This window comes from Pinus tabuliformis, chromosome 3_1 (genome assembly GCF_031772625.1).
Source record: "Pinus tabuliformis cultivar Carrire ecotype Pingquan chromosome 3_1, CPIR1, whole genome shotgun sequence".
Lineage (NCBI taxonomy): Eukaryota > Viridiplantae > Streptophyta > Pinopsida > Pinales > Pinaceae > Pinus > Pinus tabuliformis.
In genome coordinates, this window is record NC_142301.1 from 97,683,003 (window position 1) to 97,709,165 (window position 26,163).

General features: G+C 34.5%; 1 pseudogene; it reads left to right on the forward strand.

Moving 5' to 3' along the window:
• Nucleotides 1–15,990, forward strand: part of LOC149185953 (putative germin-like protein 2-1 pseudogene) — a 95,977-nt pseudogene extending 79,987 nt beyond the window's left edge.
• Nucleotides 15,991–26,163: the final 10,173 nt, after the last annotated feature.

Below are 26,163 nucleotides of genomic sequence, written 5' to 3' on the forward strand. Positions count from 1 at the left end.
GAAGCATGGGCCCATATTCCAGATGAGAAACATAAAGCTTTAGAAACTAAGAGTGAAAAATGTATTTTTTTGGATATTCTGAAGACGTCAAAGGATATAGACTTATTCCACTTAAGTCCAAAAATGTTATCATTAGAAGAGATGTAAAGTTTGCTGAAAATATATCGGCCTACAAGCCTAGTTCAGCGGATGTGCCACCTCTCTCTATCCCTTCTACTTCTGAAAATATTTCTTCTTCAGATGATGACAGTGAGGATGACAATCCTTCACCACCTTCCCAGGATCCTCCTTCAGCTCCTCAGCTTCCAAAATGGGTCTGGGCTACTTGGGATGCAGCAAGAAATCTTGCAAGTGATCCTACAGATTAGCGACGTACACGTTCTTAGTTCGATACAACCTCTTCTTTATTGGCTCAAGCTTTAGAAAATTGTGATCCTCACGCCTTTTTAGAAGCTTCAGGCCATCCAGATTGGGACACAACTATGAATGAAGAATATAATTAATTATTGGCAAATGATACATGGGACCTTGTTCCTCTTCCAAAGGGAGGAAGACTTGTTAGATGCAAATGGGTTTATAGAACCAAGTTTGGACCAGATGGAAAATTTGATAAACATAAAGCTCTTCTTGTTGCTAGGGGTTTCTTACAATTTTAAGGCATTGACTATACTGAAACCTTCTCCCCCGTTGTCAAAATTAACTCTATCTGCCTTGTTCTTTCCCTTGTTGCCTCTTTGAAATGGGATGTCCATCAGATGGAAGTTAAATCCACCTTCTTGCATGGGGACTTGCATGAAGAAATCTATATGGAATAACCTCCTGGCTTTATACAAACAGACTCCAACCTTGTATGCCAGCTTAAGAAATCCATTTATGGTCTTAAGCAAGCCCCTCAGGCTTGGTATGCCAAAATGGATAGCTTTCTTTTAGATACTAACTTTTCCAAGTGTCATTTTGACAATACTATCTACACCAAGAAAGTGGGTAAGTCTCTTACCATTCTTGTTCTCTATGTTGACGATCTTATCCTTACTGGTAGTGATCCCAACCTTATAAACCATGTGAAGTCCAAACTTAAAAATCAGTTTGAAATGACAGACTTAGGACACTTGCATTATTTTCTTTGTCTTCAAGTCTTGCAATCCAAGGAAGGTATTCCCCTTTCCCAGTCCAGGTATGCTTGTGATCTTCTACGCCACTTTCACATGGAAGACTGTAAGCCAGCCCCTTGTCCCTTTCAGTTTGGAGCCAAACTTTTAGTCACTTTTACTTCCCATGAAGTTGATGAAACCTTATACCGTCAACTTGTAGGAAAACTTTTGTATTTGACCCATAATCGTCCTAACCTTTCCTTTGTTGTTGTCCTTATTTCTCGGTTTATGCAAAACCCACATGAAATTCATTAGAAAGTAGCTAAAAGAATACTTTGTTATGTTCGAGGTACAGTTTAGTTTGGGATTCATTACAATGTAGAAGCATCTCCTCTATTGGTTGGTTTCATTGATTCTGATTGGGTTGGTGACCCTGATGATCGGAAGTCTGCTACAGGTTATGTCTTCACTCTTGGTTTTGGACCTATTACATGGGCTTGCAAGAAACAAAGTGCCATTTCTCTTTCTTCAGTAGAAGTAGAGTATCGTGGCGCGTAGAAGCTAGTAAGGAAGCCCTGTGGCTTCGTCAGATCCTGTCAGAGTTTGGCTTTTAGCAGCAGCATTTGACTACATTTTGGTGTGATAATCAAAGTGCCATTTAACTATGCCAAGATCGAGTCCAACGTCAGTGCAGCAAACACATTGAACTATACATGCACTTCATCAGAAAGCTCATTCATGACAATGTTCTTGAAGTGCAATATTTTTTAACCGATGATCAAGTTGCAAATATCTTTATAAAGGCTCTCATAGAGGCGAAGTTTACTAAACTTTGATTTATGGTTGGAGTTTAGGAAGTTGTCACCAAGGGGGGATAGGCTCTAATGCCTCCTTCCTTCTCCTATTGTATCATATTTGTACATCCTTCAATCCTATCCCAAGTTGTTCTTAAGGGCGGATGTTAGGATATTCTGACACATAGGAAATAGTTAAGTATAACTTGGTCTAGTATAGAGTTAGGTAAAGTGTGTTTCTTTACTATGTACTTTTGTAACTTACAATCCGACAGTCATGATATGTTCTAGACATGAAGTGATCCGACGATTCATTCTCTCCTTGGTATTACCAACACTTGATCCGTGGCTTAACACTTGATTGGTCCATGATATCTATTTAAAGAGCATGGAGGGTCATTTGTAAGGTGATCGTTTATGAGAGAAGCTTATGTAAATTTTATTTCTTTTATTAATAAATTGCCTGAAGTGGCCGCGTTGGCTCAGGCCATGGACTGTTTCCCTCTTTGAGGGTTTTAACCACGTCAAGAATACTGGTGTATTGATCTATGATCTGTTTGTGAGTGGTGTCCTTTGGTATTCTATCTGAGGAAATTACCTTGTAAATTCCTACATGCAACACTCGATATTGATCATGACGCTGCTTGTACTTAGCATTGGCTCTATATAATATATCATGGAACTACTGGCAGATGTGTTGAATGCGCTCAATGAAGATGTTAGCCCATTTAGCTTCAGACTAAATGTGAGCCGAATCTACTTGAGTGGCTTCAAATGGTATGGCCACATCAATGGGGCATAATGGATGAAATCCCGTCCCTTTCTGAAAGAGGTTGTGGCTTGTTGAGTTGTGTAGAGCTTTGTTTTAGCTGTGTTGGACATAGGGGAGACTTTCATCCCACGTGCATGGATGCTTCGAGTTATACATGCATAGAATGTGTACGATCATCATGTTGACAACCTCTGTTTGGCCATCTGTTTGGGGATGGAAATTTGTGGACTTTGTAATTTTTGTTTCCAACATCGACCAGAAACTTGACCAAAATGCACTGAAGAATATGTTGTCCCGATCTAAGACAATGGAGTGTGGGATCCTAAAGTGTACCCAAACTTGCTCAAAGAAGAGATAAGTCGTGGCCTTTGCTATGATACTCTTCTTGTAGGCTGCCATGATGGCCATCTTAGAGAATCTGCCGACAACCAAAAAAACGCAATCGTTGATGTCCTTAGTAGAAGGAATGCCCAACATGTAATCCATGGAGACAAATTCCCAAGGCTGACTAGGAGTAGGTAGAGGAGTATGTATTCCTTTCTTCTTGATGGTTGGTTTGGCAATGGCGCAGGTGGTGCAGGATCTAATTTACTTCCCAACATCCTAACAAAGTTTCATCCAATAAAAATACTTATGCAATACTGCCATTGTTTTCTCTACTCCGAAATTTCCAACAACCTGATTGTAGTGCGCCTCCAAAATCATCTTAGAATCCTCACTTAAAGGAACACAAATGTGTCCCAGGTGGCATAACAGTGCATCCTGAAGGTGAAAATTTGGAACTTGTTTCCTTTCCAGGAGTGTCTGGTATATGCTGCCAAATCCTCGATTACTCTTGTAAATATGTGGCCACCTCGATGTCTCGTGCCCACAAGATTCGAGCACAGTGATCAGTGCCATGACTAGTGGTCAGCTGAGAAAGTCATCAACATTATTGGTATTTCCCTTCTTATAGTTAATGTTCAAATGGAATAGTTGCAGATAGGTGAACCATTTCTAATGGAAATTGTTCTACAACTTCCCTTATGTCTATATGAACTGTAGAGGTCGATGGTCTTTGTGGATGACTATTTCCTTCCCTGGAATATAATGCTTCCATTGATAGCAGGCCTACATAATGGAATAAATTGACAAGCGGTAAAGTGCATTTTGAGATATCTCAAGCGTACTAATAATTATTTTTTATTTTTGATAATAATAATGTTGTTCTTGAAGGTTATAAAGATGCAAATATGGATGGAGATGTGGATACTAGAAATTCCACCATTGTCTATTTATATGCTTTTGTAGGTGTAGTGTAGTATCTTTGGTGTCTAGACTGTAGAAAGTAGTATCCCTCTCCACAACAGAGACATAATACGCAGTTGCCACAAAAGCTTGCATGGAGATGTTGTGGATGTAGTGATTATTAGGAGAGATGGGAATAAAACAATACAAATATGTTGCATTGTGATAATCAAAGCAACATTTATTTAGCAAAAAAATCAACATAAAATTCTAGGAAAAAACACAATGATGTCCAATATCATTGGATTCTTGAAGCAACATATATTTAGCAAAAAATCCAACATAACATTCTAAGAAATAGCACATTTATGTTTGATATCATCGATTCTTGAAGTGTTAGATGATGGGTAGTTGGAGAAAATACACATTAAGATAATCCATATGATATGTTAACACAGATTTTGAAGGGATAAATAGGAGCTTTATAGAACCTTGGTTGGAGTAATGCAAAATTGATGAAAGACATCCTGGGAAAGGATCAATAGCTAGGAGGGAGAAACAATGTCAAAATTGTTCACTCAAGCTTCGATGTGGTCTGAAGTGGGAGATTGTTAGGTGCAAGACCAAATCAAAAGTAAAATTGGTAATCAAAAGTTAAATTTTCGCACCAATGGTATCCCTAACTCATGGTATTGTACCATGGTATTGGGCCCATGGTATTGTAATGAAATTTATTGGTATTGGACCCATGGTATTGTAATGAAATTTATTGTTATTGGGCCCATGATATTGTAATGAAATTTAATTTTATAGGGGTGTGAGTAAAAAGAAGTGAATCAAATACAGTAGATTTGTTGTCATTGTAATAAAAAAAATCTTTAATCCCTTTCCTGGTGGATTTTCTCAAATAGATTTCTATGTAAATGTATGTCCAACTTATGAGTTGATTTGTTTCAATTTATTTTTCTAATATCATTTTTTAACACAATATTTCATTAAATAATGATGACCATATACATATAAAGCACACATGTAGTAATAATAATAATAATAATATATATAAAGAATAGACGTACTATTATTTTTAATAAAAAAATCAATGATGATTATCATTAATTAATATATATATATATATATATATATATATATATATATATATATATATATATATATATATATATATATATATATATATATAATGACGATGATGATGATGGTTAATGTCCGCCAAGACCAAACATTGGTCTATTGGACCTAAAGAAACAAATTATTTATTTTGATATAAGATTTTATTCCTATGCTCAAAAAGATTGGAGAGAAGCCTCCCGAGCTCACTATAATTTTGGCATTGTAAAAGGCTAGGAAGGTCAGTATTGTAATAAATATTGTGAAACTGAGATCCAATGTGGTTGTAGGCGGGGCACTCTAAGACGAAGTGGTTTTCATCCTCGATGTTCCTATTCTCACATATATGGCAGATCCTTTCCATCCATGGAGTTTTAGGAACTGCCCAATGACCTATTTCACTATGGAGCTCATGAGAATTCATTCTAATCTTTGCTATATTAATTTTCTTCTTTGAGCTAGTTAAAATAGAGAGGTACTTTTGATCTTCTAGGGTGGGGTTGATGACCTTCTTATAATAACTTAATTTTATTTTAGCTGCTAAATCTTTCTCACACCACATCTTTTCTTTGAACTTAGAAGTAACAATATATTTAATGTTATTTATGTTTTGCAATGCATCATTCTTGTTGATCTCCCAATAGTTTAATCAGGCCCTTGTGTCTTTATGTCACCCCCGATTGAGCCTTAGGTGGTTTTGGCTAGAATTTAAAGCTAGCTTAGGAAGTCTATGATCGTCTATGTTATTGATTTTGTGCTTGTACAACAGAAACCTAATCATAGCTAGGCTCTCAATAGGGGAAATACCTGCTTCTATAAGGAGAATAGGATAGGGTGTATTACTTTTAATTTTCAGGTTATAAGTTATAAAACGCTTCTAGATTTGCTCAATCTTTCTCCATGATTCTCTGGAGATGCTGCAACCCCAAACCTCACAGCCATATAAGATAACAGGAGTGACTAAAGTTTCAAAGAGGAACTTCTTTTTATCCCACATTATGAGGTTTGTTGTTTTACAATTATTTTCAAGACCAAAATAAGCTTTCCACCCACCATTAATCCTTTTCTCAATGCTATGGTTCCAGTTGAGCTTGTGATGAATATCAATTCCTAGGTACTTGTAAGAATACACTTCCTCCAAGTTATTATTGTCATACATAAAATTAGCGTAAGTGTCCTTCTTGTATTTGATAATCATAACTTTTGTTTTGTTAGTGTTAACAGTCATACCCATGGTAGTGCAGAAATCCTTAAGAAGCTTGAGTTGCCTATCAAGATCAGATGGGCACCTTGCAAAAAGAACAATATTGTCAGCATAGAGAAGAAGGATGACGACTATCCCAGCTAAGATCGTGCCCTCACATCCTGCTTCCTCTAAATAGCCTTCGAGCTTATTGATGTAAATGCCAAATAGAGTAGGGGAGAGGGGGCAACCTTGTTTAACTCCAATGTTACACTTAATATCTTTCGACCACCCCTCATTTCTCTTTAGCTTGGCAATTAAGAGTAACATTTATTTATCCTTAAGTAATATTACTAGAATAATAATAATTATAGATTATTTAACAAACTTATGACCATTATATTTAAATAATAAATATGGATATTGTATTATTAAATGATCTTATATATAATTAACATATTTACCTGTGTTAGCTATTTATAGAAATGTTAATAATTGAATTACTGATTTGACCAAGAGCATTAGGTCAAATTAGCCGTTGGAATATAGCCGTTGGAATCTCTGCACACTCTATTTAATCAGCTAAACCGGATTGGTTCTTCAACTTGTCCTGACGATGAACCACACTGGTTGGTTCGAAACGCGTCGACAAAAGATTGGTTATGTGATTTTGCCGAAGATTATCTAAACAATTACATTCTCGTATAACCTTATAGCGGCAACTCTCAACTCGAGAGGAACCTTTAGCTCTTCTAATCTATTCCAAAGGTTGTATCTAGGAACTAAATCAAAATCCTTTCTAAAGTCCACAAAGCAACAAAATAAATTGGATTTATCATTACGACATTCCTCCGCAATGATCCTAAGCGTAACGAGGTGGTCTATTGTTAAGTGATGCCTTCTGAAACCTGTTTGGCCTTTAGCCTGCTTACCTTCACTTTCAAGCCATATGCTTAACTTCTTTTCCAAAATACTACCATATAACTTGGCTAAGAGAGGGCTGATCATAGTTGTCCGATAATTAGAGGGGTTATTTGTATCCTCTATTTTAAAAATAGGGATAATGAGGCTCTCAGTCCAAGGTTTAGGGAACCCTTGCTTGACAACTTGATTGAAAATCTTGTGGATGTGGCGGATGAGGACAAGACCTCCAATTTTTAAGATTTCTGCATTGTAACCTTCAATGCCCTTAACTTTCCCATTAGCGAGGTGATTAACCCCAAACTTAATGTCTTCTAAAGAGAAAACTTCTTTCGTTGTGAGCAGGGTTTCCAAATTATCCATGACATTTGGAGATTCATAAAGCTTTTTAAGATAGGAATTCCAATCATGAAGAGCAATTTTATTATTATCTTTAGTCTTCCTAGTCAGAATCTGCCTCCAAAATTTCTTAGGAGCTACCTTAGAGAGGTGTAAGAGATTCTCCTGTCTTTGACGAATGTACTGCCTCTTTTTCCTTTTAGTTATGGCTTTGTATATTTTTATCTTGTCCATTTTAAGAGATTCATCAACAACTTCCTTAATTGCTCTCTTCACACTTTTAAAATCTTTGTCATACCATGGATTGGTTTTGCTATTTCTTTTATTATTTGAAACTTCAATTAAGAACGTGTTAATAGAATATGAGAGGGTTGTAGTAAAATTATGATATAGGTCTTCTATGTTGTCTATACTAGATAAAGGAAGACAATTAGTTTTTAATTCATTTAGAAAGAGATCATTTTTATTTCGATCAAATATTAAGTTCTTTTGGTTGTAAGTATTATTTTCTGTGGGAACTCTATGCATGACAAAATTAAGAGTTATAAGTAAAGGGATATGATCAGAGTCAAGTTCATGGTCGTTCAAGATGTCAAAATTTATTATTTCATTGTATAATGGGAGATGGGAAATAACATAGTCTACCACGCTGCTACCGAGTCCATGGATGCAGGTCATCTTGCTGGAATTGGGCCACTTCTTTAGACCGTTGTAAATTATGAGATCTTGAGCACTACAGATCTTGACTAGCTCCAACCCAAACAAATTTTCCCCAAGGTCTTCAAAGCTCCTTTTGTACCCACTAGCCAGAGTAGGGTCTTCGTCTAACCAAAGAGGATTAGGGTTGGAATGATTGCTTAGAATAATAGCTTGGTTGTTTGAAGTTTGAGCATTAAAGTGACCTATTAAAAGGATATTACCGTCATTCCTTAGGCTAGAAATATCATTCTCTAAACCATTGTAAGGGTTAGTTTTATCTATTTTCTTCTTCTTATAGAAGTTAGAATTGAAGGGGGGAAAATAACATATTGCTATGTAGGAATTTTTATTATTAATGTCACAGATCTCTACCCAACTATATTGGTTGTGAGGGTCATTTTTATAAATCCTAGCATGGGGGGAGATGGTCTTCTTAATGTAACAAGCTATTCCCCCAATGCCTCTACGGGAGGATCGCCTTTTCCAGGTAGACCATAGCGTAAAGCCATCTATGTTAGGGGACCTTAGATTCTTCATGCTCCCAAGTTTCAACAAGCAAAATAATATCAACATCATTTGAAATCCAACTTATCTTGGGGCCTTCGTTCCATGGGAAGCCCCGACAGTTCCAAGAAAGGATCCGGAGCATGTTTAATTGCTATTGATTACTATCTTTTTGGTTTCTATCTCGAATAAAGGATTTTCTATTTCTGATTATTGCCCATTTTCCTTCCTTTCTAGCTTCTTTTACCTTTTGAACCTCCTTTCTTAATTCTTCTTGATCTTCTGGAATGAGATCTTCATTTATGAATATTCCCATTCCTTTTAGACTTGAGGTTTTACTAAGTATGTCTTACTTATGATCAGTGGAGCTCACCTTTATGCGAATTAGTCTTCCTTTATTCTCAGTTAATTTCCCCAACCTTGTTGCTTCTGTGAGACACACTGTTTCAATTTGTAATCTATTATGTAATTCTGTCTGGGCTAAGGCTAAAGTATCCTCATCTACTTCCTCTTTTAAACCGAAGATTATAAGGTTCAAGGCCCTTTTGTTACGTTTGTGGTCTAATTCTATTAATTTTTTCATTTCATCTTTAGTTGGTTTGATATCTAACTTATCTACCACATTATTTAGGGTGAGGTAGCTATTAAATTTTTCTTCTAGTTCTTTAATCATGTCTTTCATTTTAAGACTCTCTAAAGTATCATCATCTCCTTGTTGGGATGGTTGGTTAGTATCTTGGTTTTGTTTTTCTATAACCTGCAATCTAATCTCCATTGCCTCCATTTTATTCTCCAATAGTTCTATTTTATTTTCTATTTGTTCTTGGATCGTGTCTTCAAGAGATGCAAATTTATTTTCCAGCATGGCTTCTAACTCTTTTTTTAGCTTGGCTTCTCTTTCTTCTCTATGTTTCTCTAAAGACTCTATATACTCATAAAGGCCTTGTAGAGTAACTGTGCTAGGTCTGCCCTTGGTAATCTTTGGTAATTGTGGTGAAATATTCATACTTGAAATTATATGAGCAAATATGTATTAGAAAAAGAAAAAGATAAGAAATGTCTACACCTAATATCAGAAAACCTGACTGAAGATCGCCTGTGCCCACCGCAGCCCGTAGACCGAAGAATATATAGAGTACGTTTTTAACTCTTTCACCGAGCCTCAGAACTCTTTCACCAAAGAATATATGCAAAGACAATATAAAGTACGTGTTTAAATCTTTCACTGACCCTCAGAACTCTTTCACCGAAGTATATATAGAGTACGTGTTTAACTCTTTCACCGAGCCTCATAACTATTTCACCGAAGAATATATGCGAAGAATATATAGAGTACATTTTTAACTCTTTCACCGAGCCTCAAAACTCTTTCACCAAAGAATATATAAAGTACACGTTTAACTCTTTCACTGAAATTAGCATAAGTGTCCTTCTTGGATTTGATAATCATAACTTTTGTTTTGTCAGTGTTAATAGTCATACCCATGGTAATGCAGAAATCCTTAAGAAGCCTGAGTTGCTTATCAAGATCAGATCGACACCTTGCGAAAAGAACAATATTTTCAGCATAGAGAAGAAGGATGACGATTATCCCAGCTAAGATCGTGCCTTCACATCCTACTTCCTCTAAATAGCCTTCGAGCTTATCGATGTAAATGCCAAATAGGGTAGGGGAGAGGGGGCAACCTTGTTTAACTCTGATGTTACACTTAATATCTTTCGACCACCCCTCATTGCTCTTTAGCTTGGCAATTACATTCTCGTATAACCTTATAGCGGCAACTCTCAACTCGAGAGGAACCTTTAGCTCTTCTAATCTATTCCAAAGGTTGTATCTAGGAACCGTATCGAAAGCCTTTCTAAAGTCCACAAAGAAACAAAATAAATTGGATTTATCATTACGACATTCCTCCACAATGATCCTAAGTGTAACAAGGTGGTCTGTTGTTGAGCGATGCCTTCTGAAACCTGCTTGGCCTTTAGCCCGCTTACCTTCACTTTCAAGCCATATGCTTAACTTCTTTTCCAAAATACTACCATATAACTTGGCTAAGAGAGGGTTGATCATAATTGTCCGATATATATCTATATCTATATCTATATATATATATATATATATATATATATATATATATATATATATATATAATCAAAATAATTATTATGTTGAGGGAAGATTTTTAAAGCCATCTGTTTCTTTTCTTTTTTCTTTTTTTGGGCTATATCCCTAACACATACATTTAAAAAAATATTAGTAATAAAAAAACATTTAGAGATTAGCCACAAATAAAATATTTTAATAATAACATGATACATGAAGATAATGTGATATAGAAAGATAAAATAAAATAATAAAAAGAAAAAGAAAAAAAACTAAAATATTTGTGAGAACTATTATTAAGTTAAAAAAAATACATAACATATATAAAATCTAAAAGAAATCAATATTTAGTAAATAAATATTTTGCATTATTGATTATTAATTTTTAACTATATAATTTAGAATAACCATTCCATTACATCTAAGAAATATATATATATATATATATATATATATATATATATATATATATAGATATATATCGAATGTACAAATAATTTTTATATTATTTTATATTTAAGTCTTATTAAATTATAATATATATTTTGATATATAGTGGAGAATTTTTTAATCATATATAACTAATAAAATTAATGAATTGGTAATATCTTAACTATTTTTTAAAATAAAATCTAACTTACCAAAATAAAAATGATTTGGTAACATATTAACCACACACTAATCTAAAATAAGATCCAATTTACCAAACTAAGGATGAATTGTTAACCTCTTAACCACACACTAAAATAAGATCATCCAACTTATCAAACTAATAAGATCAAACTAACCGTAACCATTACAAGATTGACAATAATAAGATGAAACTAACCATAACCATTATCAAACTAAAAATAAGATCCAATTTACCAAACTAAGGATGAATTGTTAACCTCTTAACCACACACTAAAATAAGATCATCCAACTTATCAAACTAATAAGATCAAACTAACCGTAACCATTACAAGATTGACAATAATAAGATGAAACTAACCATAACCATTATCAAACTAAAAATAAGATCCAATTTACCAAACTAAGGATGAATTGTTAACCTCTTAACCACACACTAAAATAAGATCATCCAACTTATCAAACTAATAAGATCAAACTAACCGTAACCATTACAAGATTGACAATAATAAGATGAAACTAACCATAACCATTACCAAACTAATGATTGACAATAATAAGATGAAACTAACCGTAACCATTACCAAACTAATGATTGACAATAATAAGATGAAACTAACCGTAACCATTACAAGAGAGATTCAACTGGAAAAAACACCACCACAGTTGGTTTGCATGTCTATTAGGTCTCATAAGCCCTCATAAAGGTATCCACCCATTGGTTTTGTAAAACAAAACTTGGGATTTAATAAAGTTTCCAAAAGGAAGAGATTCTCTACAAAACAAATGGGTATACATGATTAAACATGAGGGTGGGGAGAAGAAGGAAAGGTATAAAGCAAGGTTGGTGGTGAAGGGATTTTCCTAAAAAGAAGGTATTGACTTTACAAAAAAAATCACTTATTATTAAAATGTCATTCATAAGAGTTGTCCTTGGTCTTGCCACCACTTTAAACTTGGAATGTGAAGAATTAGATGTGAAGACAACTTTCCTTTATGGATAATTAAAGGAAGAAATCTATATGAAACATTTGGAAGGATTTAAGATAAAAGGTAAATAAAACCTTGTCTACGGGTTGAAGAAGAGCCTTTATGGGTTGAAACAAGCACTTTGCCAATGGTACAATAAATTTGATTCATTTATGTTGGAGCATGGCATCAAAAGGCTAGAGGTTGATCATTGTGTCTATATCAAGAGGTATGACTAAGATAAGTATATTATACTACTATTATACATATGCTAATTGTTGGACATGACAAGAACATGATCAATAGGTTGAAGAAAAATTTGGGTAGTCAAATTGCAATGAAACATTTAGGTCCAACATAAAAAATATTAGGGATGAGGATTATACATGATAGGAAGAACAAAAAGTTATGTTTGTCACTAAGAAAAATATATTGAGAAGGTGTTAGATAGACTCAACAAGAAGGATGCCAAACCAAATGGTATACCTCTAGCATCACACTTCAAACTTAGTGCTAATTTGTTCCCTTATGGTGAAAAGAAGAAGGAGAAAATGAGTAAAATCCCTTATGCTTCAATGATTGGTAGCTTTACGTTTTCCATATTATGTACACATCCAAATAATTCACATTTAGTGGGAGTAATGAGTAGGTTCTTTACACATCTATAAAAACAACATTGACAAGAAGTAAAGTGCATTTTGAGATATCTCAAGTGTACTAATAATTATTTTTTATGTTTTGATAATAATAATGATTTTCTTGAAGGTTATACAGATGCAAATATGGATGGAGATGTGGATACTAGAAATTCCACCATTGGCTATTTATATGCTTTTGTAGGTGTAGTGTAGTATCTTGGATGTCTAGACCGTAGAAAGTAGTATCCTTCTCCACAACAGAGACATAATACACAGTTGCCACAAAAGCTTGCAAAGAGATGTTGTGGATGTAGTGATTATTAGGAGAGATGGGAATAAAACAATACAAATATGTTGCATTGTGATAGTCAAAGCAACATTTATTTAGCAAAAAACTCAACATAACATTCTAAGAAAAAGCACATTAAGATGTTGTGGATGTAGTGATTATTAGGAGAGATGGGAATAAAACAATACAAACATGTTGCATTGTGATAGTCAAAGCAACATTTATTTAGTAAAAAACTCAACAGAACATTCGAAGAAGAAAAATCACATTGATGTTTGATATCATTGGATTCTTGAAGCAACATATATTTAGCAAAAAACCCAACATAACATTCTAAGAAAAAGCACATTTATGTTTGTTATCATTGGATTCTTGAAGTGTTAGATGATGGGTAGTTGAAGAAAATACACATTAAGATAATCCATATCATATGTTAACACATATTTTGAAGGGATAAGTAGGAGATTTATAGAACCTTGGTTGGAGTAATGCAAACTTGATGAAATACATCCTGGGAAAGGATCAATAGGCAAGGAGGGAGAAACAATGTCAAAATTGCTCACTCAAGCTTCTATGTGGTTTGAAGTAGGAGATTGTTAGGTGCGAGACCAAATCAAAAGTTAAATTTTTTTGCACCAATGGTATCCCTCACTCATGGTATTGTACCATGGTATTGGGCCCATGGTATTGTAATGAAATTTATTGGTATTGGGCCCATGATATTGTAATGAAATTTATTTTTATAAGGGTGTGAGTAAAAAGAAGTGAGTCAAATACAACAGATTTATTGTCATTGTAATAAAAAAATTCTTTAATCCCTTTCCCCGTGGATTTTCTCAAATAGATCTCTATGTAAATGTATGTCCAACTTATGAGTTGATTTGTTTCAATTTATTTTTCCACTATCATTTTTCAACACAATATTTCATTAAACAATGATGACCATATACATATTAATTTTAATTAAAAAAAATAATGATGAATCAAAGTAATTATTATGTTGAGGGAAGATTTTTAAAGCCATCTTTTTCTTTTCTTTTTTCCGTTTTTGGGCTATATCCCTAACACATACATTTAAAAAGTTTAAATATTAGTAATAAAAAAAACATTTAGAGATTAGCCACAAATAAAATATTTTAATAATAACATGATACATGAAGATAATGTGATATAGAAAGATAAAAAAATAATAAAAAAAAAAGGAAAAAAAAAAACTAAAATATTTGTGAGAGCTATTATTAGGTTAAAAAAATACATAACATATATAAAATCTAAAAAAATATTTAGTAAATAAATATTTTGCATTATTGATTATTAATTTTTAATAATATAATTTAGAATAATATAATATATAGTTTAAAATAATAAAAGATTCAAAATAATAAATTAAATTTATTTAAATGAATAACCATTCTATTACATTTAAGGAATATCATTACAGCTAAGGGATCTATATATATATATTTTTTTTTTTGAATATATAAATATTTTTTATATTATTTTATAGTTAAGTTTTATTAAATTATAATATATATTTTGGTATATAATAGAGAATTTTTTAATTATATATAACTAATAAAATTATTGAATTGATAATATCTGAACTATTTTTTAAAAATAAAATCTAACTTATTTTTTAATGATTTGGTAACATCTTAACCACACACTAAACTAAAATAAAATCCAACTTATTTGGTAACATCTTAACCACACACTAAACTAAAATAAGATCCAACTTACCAAACTAACTAAGGATGAATTGGTAACATCTTAACCAGAAACTAAAATAAGATCATCCAATAACCAGACACTAAAATAAGATCATCCCAAATAAGATCATCCAATAACCAGACACTAAAATAAGAAGATCATCCCATCCCACTTATGAGAACGAATTATCTTAAACGTAAGAAGAAAATATTTGATACACATTAAACTATAAAAACAAGACAGACTTGATAATTGATCAGCATATGCTACTCCGTTCCGTTTCAGCTTCAGTGGAGCTTGTTTGATATTTGCAATGGGTTTAGGTGCATTCATCTCCTCCGTGGGCAGAGCCACTATGGGCATCCTCTTCCTCTTAGCGCTAATGAAGGGAGTGAGGGGAGATCCAGAGTCGTTGCAGGATTTCTGCGTCGCAGACACCCAGTCATCCGTTTTTACCAACGGACTGCCGTGCCTGGATCCCGCGAAAGTGACTGCTCAGCACTTCGTGACGTCGGTGCTGCGCAAGCCAGGGAACACATCAAGCTCACCCACGGCCGCAACCTTCATTGGGGTGAATCCGCAGAACCTGCCGGGCCTCAACACGCTGGGAATAACCTTGGCTCGCATAGACATAGGTGTGGGGGGCATAACAGGTCCACATATCCATCCCAGAGGCAGTGAAATATCTTACGTGTTGCAAGGCAAAATCTTGGCTGGCTTCGTGGAACCAAGAGCAAACAAACTCTTCTCTCAAACGCTGGAAGCTGGCGATGTGTTCGTGGTTCCGGAGGGTGCCTTGCACTTCGCTCAAAACGTTGGAGACACGGCTGCAGTTGCTATCAACGCACTTAGCAGCCAAAATCCAGGGTTTCTATACCTGCCCTTGGCCACTTTCGCTTCCACTCCGGCCATTCCCCAAGATATTCTGGCCAAGTCATTTGCCTTAACTGAAGCGCAAGTAGCCCAAATCAAGAAGAGCCTGGGAGGAGGTAGCTGAAATTTTTATTTACTTTTTATAACAATGGTATTACCTAGTATTATTATGTAATAATAATAATAGAGTAGTAACTCAATGTGTATATGCGTGGAGGAGCAAGGTGTTTTGAATGATGCACCTCAACATTTTTGCTGAGAATATCTCCCTCTCCCTCATACTGAGCTATAAGTCTCCTTAATTCTATTTTTTTTCTTCTTTTTCTATAATTATATATTTTACATATTTTTAAAAATATTATCTCTCATTATAGTATTATTATGATTAATTTTGTTTACTTCAAATTGTAGGAAATATTTTGGAAAAGAATATTAGTTTATATTTGAAAACACTGATAAAAGAGATAAATATCAAGTTAGGTTTAAGAGATAACATTCAATTATGGATCATTGAAGAGAAGTGTCACTAATAAAATTGAGTTCTTATGTTGTTTATCGATTTTAGAAAATCTTTTGACATTATGCCTAGAACAAATCTATGGAAGAGGATGGAAGAAATAATGAATCTTCTTCATTTGAGGGTTGTTGTGTCAAGGTTGTATGAGAACATTATTTCCAAGATTAAGGCCACTAAGGATTGGTCTAAAGAAATTAACTATAATATTGTAATGAAGCAAGGGTGCCCTACCCATTTTGGCTTATACATTGATAAGTTAAAAGAGTAATTGGAAGATGCAAGTTGTGTTGACCCAAACTCACTAGTATGAACATAACTCTTATCCTTTATGTTGTATTTGTTCCTTTGGAAAGGAATCATTACCATCTTGACTAGCAACTATGAATCATCCAAGATTCTTGTTCCAATATGGGTATGACTATTAATACTAGCAAAAAAAAATATTGATAATCGAATCCAAAAAAATCACATATGATACTTTCATAAAGGACAACAACAACAACATGGTAGAAGTTCCTTCATACAAATATCTTGGAATCAATATCCATCACAAGCTTAAATTTAATTATAGCATGAGAAAATGGCAAATAAAGGATGTAAAGCTTATTATAGACTTGAGAAAATATTTTTGAATATGGGATAAAAAGAAACTCCTTTTTGAGACTATCATCATGCCTATTACTTCATATGGATGTTATTTTTAGGGATGTACTATCTCCAAAGAGTCATGGAGGAAGATAGAATACCTGTTGTTTCAAATGGATGTGAGTTTTAAGGATGTAGTATCTCCAAGGAGTCATGGAGGAAGATAGAATAGATCCAAAAGCAATTTATAACCCACATGATCAAGATTAAAAGAAATACACCTTATCCGATCCTCATCATCTAAGCAGGTCTTTCTTGCATTGAAAATATGGCTATGACTATATATCTTATGTATAAGAAGAGATTAAACAATATAGAATAAAACAACTCATAAATCAATATAGACTCAATTGGTGGCTTCATAAATAAGAGAAATTCAATTACAGGAATATTCATTATGCCACTATAGAAGGACTTATCAAGACTCAGATAATCCTTTTAGCTACAAAAGAAGGAATAACATATGCCATGATCCACAACACTCCAAATTTCCAATATTTTTAATGTTTATGTTATAGTCACACTGATATTATTCCAATTCTTAATTTTTCTTTTACATGCAACACATATTGGAGGGAAATCCACTGGTCATTTCTCCTCATGGGGTGAATAACACTCCTTCTCAACCACCTAGGCTGAGCCCAATTGACATATATCTTTTCACTACTCATGATAGGCAATATTGTATCAGAAAGTGCAGTGTTGTACCACAACTTTAGATAAGGTAGACAAATCCAGATTCTAAAGTCAAAAGAGTCTAGAAAGTTTCCAAAATATAGCATGTAAAATCCACAACAAAATCAACCATTTTTCCAATAATAAGAAAAATATCCAAGAGAAGCCAATAAAACAATGATTTCCTCGATGCACAATGCATTGGCATCGACACTTACTGGAGTGATATTCACCTCACCAATAATTTATCCAGTTATTCGTTCTCATTACCAAAAAGGTGTAGCAGGATGACACTCAAAATGTGATCATAACGTCTCCCTACACAACAAAACATATTTTCCGAGTCTTGGTTGAGCCAAACAGAATAACATATGCAATGATCCACAACACTCCAAATTTCCAATATTTTAATGTTTATGCTACATTCCCACTGATACTATTTCAATTATTAATTTTTCTTTTACATGCAACACATATCTCAGGGAAAGCCACTGAGAATTTCTCCTCATGGGGTGAATAACACTCCTTCTCAACGACTTAGGCTAAAACAACTTGACATATATCTTTTCAATACTCATGATAAGCATTCTTGTATCAGAAAATGCAGTGTTGTACCACAAGTCCAGATAAGGCAGACAAATCTTGATTCTAAAGTCAAAAGAGTCTAGAAAGCTGCGAGAAGATAGCGTGTAAGATCTACAACAAAATCAACCAATTTTCCAATAATAAGAAAAATCTCCAAGAGAAGCCAATAAGCCAATGATTTCCTCGATGCACAATGTATTGATATCGACACTTACTGGAGTGGTATTCACCTCACCAATACTTTATCAAGTTATTTATTCTCATTACCATAAAAATGTAGCAGGATGACCCTCAAAATGTGATCATAATGTCTCTCTGCACAACCAAACATATTTTGGTAGTCTTGGTTAAGCCAGACAAGGCAAAGAAAGTTATCTTCTTCAAAATTAATCCAAATACCAAGAAAATAGGTTGTACTTCCCCTTAAAACATGCCATTTTTTTACCTTCCTATCTAGACTTTTGAAATCATTCATATGAGAATTATTCCAAATGGTTTTCTCATATTAAACCATCCCCATTTTGTAGAAAGGATTGAGCTATACAAAGTTCTTTGACTTGTTTAGAACGTTTTTTGAAATTTGAAACATGCTTTAGTGCCCTTGTGTTGTCCATCAGTTCATCAACTCAAAATGAATTCCAAACTCAATATTTAAATTGTATATTTCCATCTCGTCATGTTGAAAATAACAACAAGAAATGCCAAAATAGAAATGCTATAAATAGCAATGCTATAGATAGCATTTCAGGATATATTCCAATTTTAACTTGTCCTTGAATTAAAATTGAGCATTAAAATTAGAATTTAGTTTCACCAGCTATTAGAAAAATAATTAATTAATTCATCTTGAGTTAATTAGTTGGAGAAATTCAAACATGAAGTCTTTGTGAAGACATGCAACAATTATCCCTTTGATTGAGGAAGTTATCCCTTAATTAAGGAGATAAGGATGAGCTGTATTTGGGTTGTAATTGGTTAGCTTAGTTAACTAAGTTAAGTCCGGTTAAATTAGTTCCAAACAGTTGGAGGAACTATTTGTGAGTTCAGTTTATTAATGCATGCATGCATGCAACTAGTGTTCTCCAGATAAATGAATATTCTCTCATCAATAACTCATGCATGTCAGTTCAAACAAAAACCCAGTTGAGATTAAAGATAGGGACATTGTACTATCAGTTGGAGGAATTTTCCTATAAAGGAAACTCATCCATGCAGAAGGAATAAGGTTCCTTAACGATTGCACAATTCAGACAAGGTGTGAGATCAGTGTGAGAGATCAATTTTCCACTTGGTTGGAGAAGATCATCCAAGAGAAGCAATGCAAGGAAATAGGAGGCTTGGAGGGCAGAGGAGAAGGTTTGTGAGAAGTCTTGTTTGCTTGTGAGCGTCCAGGAGGATTATACTGAGAGTTGGCTACCTGTGAGAGCTAAAGCTTTGTGTAATCTTGATGTATTTCCACCTTGTATGATAATAAATATAGCAGGGTTTTTAGCTGAGGCTTTCCACAGAGTATTCTTCTGTGTTTCATGTGTGATTGAATCTTCTTCTCTATTATATGTGTTTTGTTTAATTTTGCTCAAAATCGATTAAGATTCTGCAAGTTTGATTGTAGAAGTATATTCAGTATTTTGCTTTAGTACATTGCATAATCATATTAATCTACAGTGAGAATTTCTACATGGTATCAGAGCCAGGTTTATTGAAGCAGTGAACAGTATACGAAGAAGAGAATTCGAAGTAAAAAAAATTTGGGCCGCAAGTTGCAGAGCAAATCTGAAATTTTTTGTGCAAAATTTTCAGAATCAAATAGTAGATCTAGATTCCCTATGAAAAAATACCCAAATTCAAAAAAGAAATCAGCTGAATTGGAGTTAGGATGAGGGAGATATCACTAATTTAAAATCATCTCTTTTTCCAGAAAATTTTGTCAGGGCGGGAAATATGAAATAGATTGGTGTGCTAGCCAAGAACCTGTATCAACTTGAGGTACAATATGCATGCAAAGCCTTGAGGAGCAAGGAAAAGGTTATATACTTGGTGGTTGAGAGGGAGAGTAAATTACTGCTCAACATGCAGTCCCAGAAGAAGTCTCAGACAATTGTGGAGGAGCCACAAGTAGAGATGCTAAGAGGAGACTGAGTGGAGGCATCCACTCATGCAAAAACCTCTAGTAGGGGGAAATTTCGAGCCAAGTGGGCAGAAGGAGCACATGCAGCCATACCTCCAGGTGTGAGGTGGGGCGATGTGAAGTGATAGTCCCATGAAGGCTGAAATAGGGGTAGGATCCTTGAGGTACCCAGCCTCTTTGATTAGACCTTGCTACGGGAGCCCCAACGAGGAGTAGCAACACTGGCTGAGTGGGTAGAGATAGATGCGGATGTAGCAATAGAGGGAGCTTCAGCATTAGAGGGTGTTTCTAGCCCAACAGGGAGGTCAGTTGGGAGATCAGTTACTTACTTCTCAGTAACTGAGTTGCAGTGTAGCTTTGGGAAACATGATGCAACATGATGAGAGGAGGTGCAGTGCGGATGCAATGTTGGGAGATAGGACCAGCAACAACACGGATGCAGCGGGAGGAAACAATGTGATTGATGTAGTCAAAGATCAAAGTGACAGAGGCTAGAGCAGTTAGATACTGAAGAGCCCAAAGGTGTAGAGTTTTCAGTCAACAGAGGCAATAACAGTCAGAGACTTTGATGACAGAGGCATCATTCTGATTCAGGTTGGATATTTTTTTTTGTTTCTAGAGTTGCTGGAACAACAACACTAGAGAGAAGTGTTGCATGTAGAACATTTTGAAGGTTCAGGGTCGAGATCAAGTTGAATTCCTTTCTTGTTGAGAGGGAGTGTTGAAAATAGAACCAAGAAATGTTAAAAATAGAAATGCTATAATTAGCATTGATATAGATAGCATTTCAGGATATATTCCAAATTTAATTTTTCCTTGAATTAAAATTGAGAATTAAAATTTGAATTTAGTCTCTCTAGTTATTTGAAAAATAATTAATTCATTCATCTTGAGTTAATTAGTTGAAGAAATTCAAACATGAAGTCTTTCTGAAGACATGCAACAGTTATCCCCTTGATTGAGGAAGTTATCCCTTAATTAAGGAGATAAGGATGAGTTGTATTTGATTTTTAATTACTTAGCTCAGTTAATTGAGTTAAGTCCAGCTAAATTAGTTCCAAACAGTTTGTGAAACTAATTGTGAGTTTAGTCAGTTAATGCATGCATGCATGCAAATATTGTTCTCCAGATAACTGAATATTCTCTCATAAATAACTCATGCATGTCATTTCACAAAGACCCAGTTGAGATTAAAGACAGGGACATTGTACTATTAGTTGGAGGAATTTTCCTATAAAGGAAACTCATCCATGTAGAAGGAATAAGGTTCCTTGAGGATTGCGTAGTTCAAACAGTGTGTGAGATCAATGTGAGAGATCGGTTTTCCACTTGGTTGGAGAATATCATCCCAGAGAAACAATGCAAGGAAATAGGAAGCTTGGAGGGCAGAGGAGAAGGTCTGTGAGAAGCCTTGTTTTCCTGTGAGCATCCAGGAGGATTGTACTGAGAGCTGGCTAGCTGTGAGAGCTAAAGATTTGTGTAATATTGATGTATTTACACCTTGTATGATAATATAGATAGCAGGGTTTTTAGCTGAGGTTTTCCCCATAGTATTCTTCTGTGTTTCATGTGTGATTGAATCTTCTTCTCTGCTATATGTGTTCTGTTTGATCTTGCTCAAAATCGATTAATCTTTTGCAAGTTTGATTGTAGAAGTAGATTAAGTATTTTGCTTTAGTACATTGCATAATTAGATTAATCTATAGTGATAATTTCTACATGTCATCAGTATAATAGTGGACTGTATAGAAAGATGGCCACCATGCCTCGCTATGGCTTGTAACATTTCCTTAAATAAATTAAGACTGGCCTTCAATGCCATCATTGACCAGAATTTTTAAAAAGTAACAACAAAAATTAACTTGGGCATAAGAACGCTAAATTATTATGAACCCAAGGATAGTTACCCATAATGGATGCAGTTCATTTTTCTATCCCACACCCTATGTTTTTGTGGGTTTTGGAACAATGACTTGACTTGATAAAATCCAGTGTTCATATTCATTCAAACTAGACATATTACTTAGAAGTGTGCTCATTATGTTTGATACCAGACTTCAGATACTGACCTATGCCTAAAATATTAATCTGGATCCATGCTTTTGAAAGTTAACTTGCATGAAACATGTGATACTATTCTAAACCTGAAGATAGCTACCAATAATGCACATAGGTAAAACGCATCCCATATTTAAAAGGATTTAGAATCGCAATGTGTCTTTGTATACCTCAACTCCATATGCAATCAAACTGTAGTGCTTAATCAAGGCATGTACTTACTATGTTTGATAAAAAATAAGTTAGAACTAACCTCTAGATGGCATAGCATGGCCACTAATGTTGAAAAATTATGTTGACTTCATTTGTAAGAATTACCAATAATCCCCACATGAACATGTACCATCTCTAAAATGATGGAAATGGTTCGCATCCCTCACAATGATTTCCCTTCCATCAAACCTGAAAACGAGCTTTACAGCAGTGTGAAAATCACTACATACACGGAGGTTCTTGATAATGCAGAGAGGTGTGCCACGAGATGTTCCAAGAAGCCCAAATGTTATGGCCAACTTCTCACTATGATGGAAATGGAGTGCTCCTTTTCTCCTGATGAAAATCATGGAGTGAAAATCCTATATTAGGCACGTAGCCTGCCTCCTTCAGTTGTCCAGTCAATTCCTCCAACTTTCCATAGATATCTTGAAATTGAGGGTGTGGTCTACAACAAACATACAAGTCCTATTCTTTTCTTCAATCCAGTTATATCCTAGTTCCTTTTTTACCCCACATTCCTCCATTATTTTTCTTTCATTTTCCACATCATCCCATTGATCAGCTACATCATAAATGTTAGACAACATGACATACATTTCATCATCTTGTGGTTCCAACACACGCAACAGTTTCTCTGCCAGTTTTCCAACCTTCATGTTGCCATGCACTCTATAGACACCAAGAAATGTTCGCCACACCAGACTACTAGGTTCAAATCAGTTTTGAAGCTTGCATTTTGGTCATGCTAGGTTCATTTGCACAAGCGGGAGATTTCACAGACATATTTTAATCCTCTCTAAATCTTGAGGATCAACACAATTGGAAAGGGTACAATGAAGGGTTCAAAGATGGAGTAGAGTTGGGTAATGTAGAAGGAATAGATGTTGGTTTGAAGGCTTGTTTTGAGGCAGGGGAGGAATTGGGTTTTTATAGCAGTTGTATCAATATATGGAAAGTTTCAATTGAAGTTGAACCAATTGTATTCTTTGCAAGGGTACAAAAGAACCTAAAACAACTTGAGGAATTGACAGATAGTTAACCACTTTTGGATTCATAAAATGATTCAGTTCAGGACATTTTGGGAGTGATGAGAACAAATTTTGGAGCCATTTGCACAACACTATAAGTACATCTTGAATACGATGGATATCCCAAGAGTACAAAAGGAACTGAATTTTTAGTGAACAAGTTTCCCTTTGCATAAGTTTTGGCAGAGTTACTGATCAAGGCACATATGGAAAGACTTTTTGCATAGAAAAAGAAAGAATTTCTTTTATTTAGAACCTAATTTGGGCCTAATTAATTCTTGTTTTGGATTGGGTAGATTTAGAACCAAATTATCATGTGGGTACTTACCCGATGTCTTCAATGTCTGGGGCAATGAACAACAATTGAGTCTAAAATAGGTGATCCACTTTGAAGCGGCCCTTGTTCTTCAATCAATTAAAATGTTTTCTCTTATAAGAATAACTAATCTTGGACCCATATTTGAATTTTGGGTTGTGATGTTGAGGGATTGGGGGATCATGCCATTGTAGAGGTGGATGGGGATGTGGAATATGGTAATATCAAGATTTCTTTCATTGATGGGGATAATAATCGACTCAGTTTCAATCCGATGAAGAATTTTGATGGGATTGTAGCCAAAGAAACGATGGAATTGCTAGGAGTTAGGTCGTGTTGACGGTGTTTGACCTGCCAATATTCATGGGATCTCCCTGATATCAAGTCCGAACTAGACCTCACACCATTGGAGTAGGAGTCCCAACAGTGGGTGGTAGTGTAATGCCTTGACCAAGGAAACACGCAGAGGAAAGTATGATAAATTTAGGTGAGAGAAAGTGTGTGACCCTGTAGAGAGTCAAGTGCGATGCATGAAGATTCCAACACACGAAGGGAAAAGGAAGTGCGCACCTCGGAAGCCTGTAATAGTACACAGCTCGAAAGGAACACACGAGCGAAATTCCATCACAAGCTAAGATGCAAAATATTCCACAAATTAAAGTGATGAGTTAATCCAATAACACACCTTCAACAAGATTTGTACAAATGCATGCAAAGTAATTCGTAAGCATATGCGTAAGTTAAATACCATACGTTGCAAATATAACAAGAATAGTCCTACTATATTAACAACATATGCATGAAAGAGTTTTGGCTTTGGTTTTATTATTGTAAGTGAAATTTCCATCCATACATACAACATTGACGACCACTAGCCCCAATAGTGGAACATTACAGTCAAGAACACCTGCTCCTCCAAATAATTATACTCACTGTACATTATGGAGAAGTCAAGGCTCTTCACAATACTCCCAAGCTCTTTCTAAGCCTAAGCCTAGCCAGAAGCTTGGCTCCCAAAAACCTGTTACATGAGTTATGAGGTTTTATTTATAACAAGAGGGGTTGACTCTTCAACTCCCCCTTGTGACCTTTGGACTACCCTCATGAATTTTCAACTTATTCACTAAATGACACATTACATTGCATGGCGAATTTTCATATTCCGATATTGACACTTGGAATTTCACTTATTACAAAATTTATTTAGCAAAAAACCCAACATAATTTTTTAAGAAAAAGCACATTGATATTTGATATCATTGGATTCTTAAAGTGTTAGATGATGGGTTGTTACAATTGGAAAAAATACACATTAAGATAATCCATATGAAATGTTAACAAACGTTTTGAAGGGATAAGTACGATATTTATAGAACCTTAGTTGGAGTATTGAAAACTTGATGAAAGACATTCTCAAAGACATTCTCAGAAAGAATTAATAGCGAGGAGAGAGAAACATGTCAAAATTGTTCATTCAAGCTTCGATTTGGTCCGAAGTGGGAGATTGTTAGGTGCAAGGCCAAATAAAAAGTAAAATTTGTTCACACCCATGGTATCCCTAACTCACAGTATGGTATTGGGCACATGGTATTGTAATGAAGTGGGAGATTGTTAGGTGCGAGACCAAATCAAAAGTAAAATTTGTTCGCACCAATGGTATCCCTAACTCATGGTATTTTACCATGGTATTGTAATGAAATTTATTGATTTTGGGCCCATGGTATTGTAATGAAATTTAGTTTTATGGGGGTGTGAGTAAAAAGAAGTGAGTCAAATAAAATAGATTTATTGTTATTGTAATAAAAAAATCTTTAATCCCTTTCCCCGTGGATTTTCTCAAATAGATTTCTATGTAAATGTATGTCCAACTTATGAGTTGATTTGTTTCAATTTATTTTTCTACTATCTCTTTTTAACACAATATTTCATTAAACAATGATGACTATATACATATAAAGCATACACGTAATAATAATAATATATATAAAGCATAGACGTACTATTATTTGTAATAAAAAAAGTAACAATGATATCTATATATATATATATATATATATATATATATATAAAGAATGATGATTCTTTTTTTTGGGTTATATCCCTAACACATACATTTAAAAAAATATTAG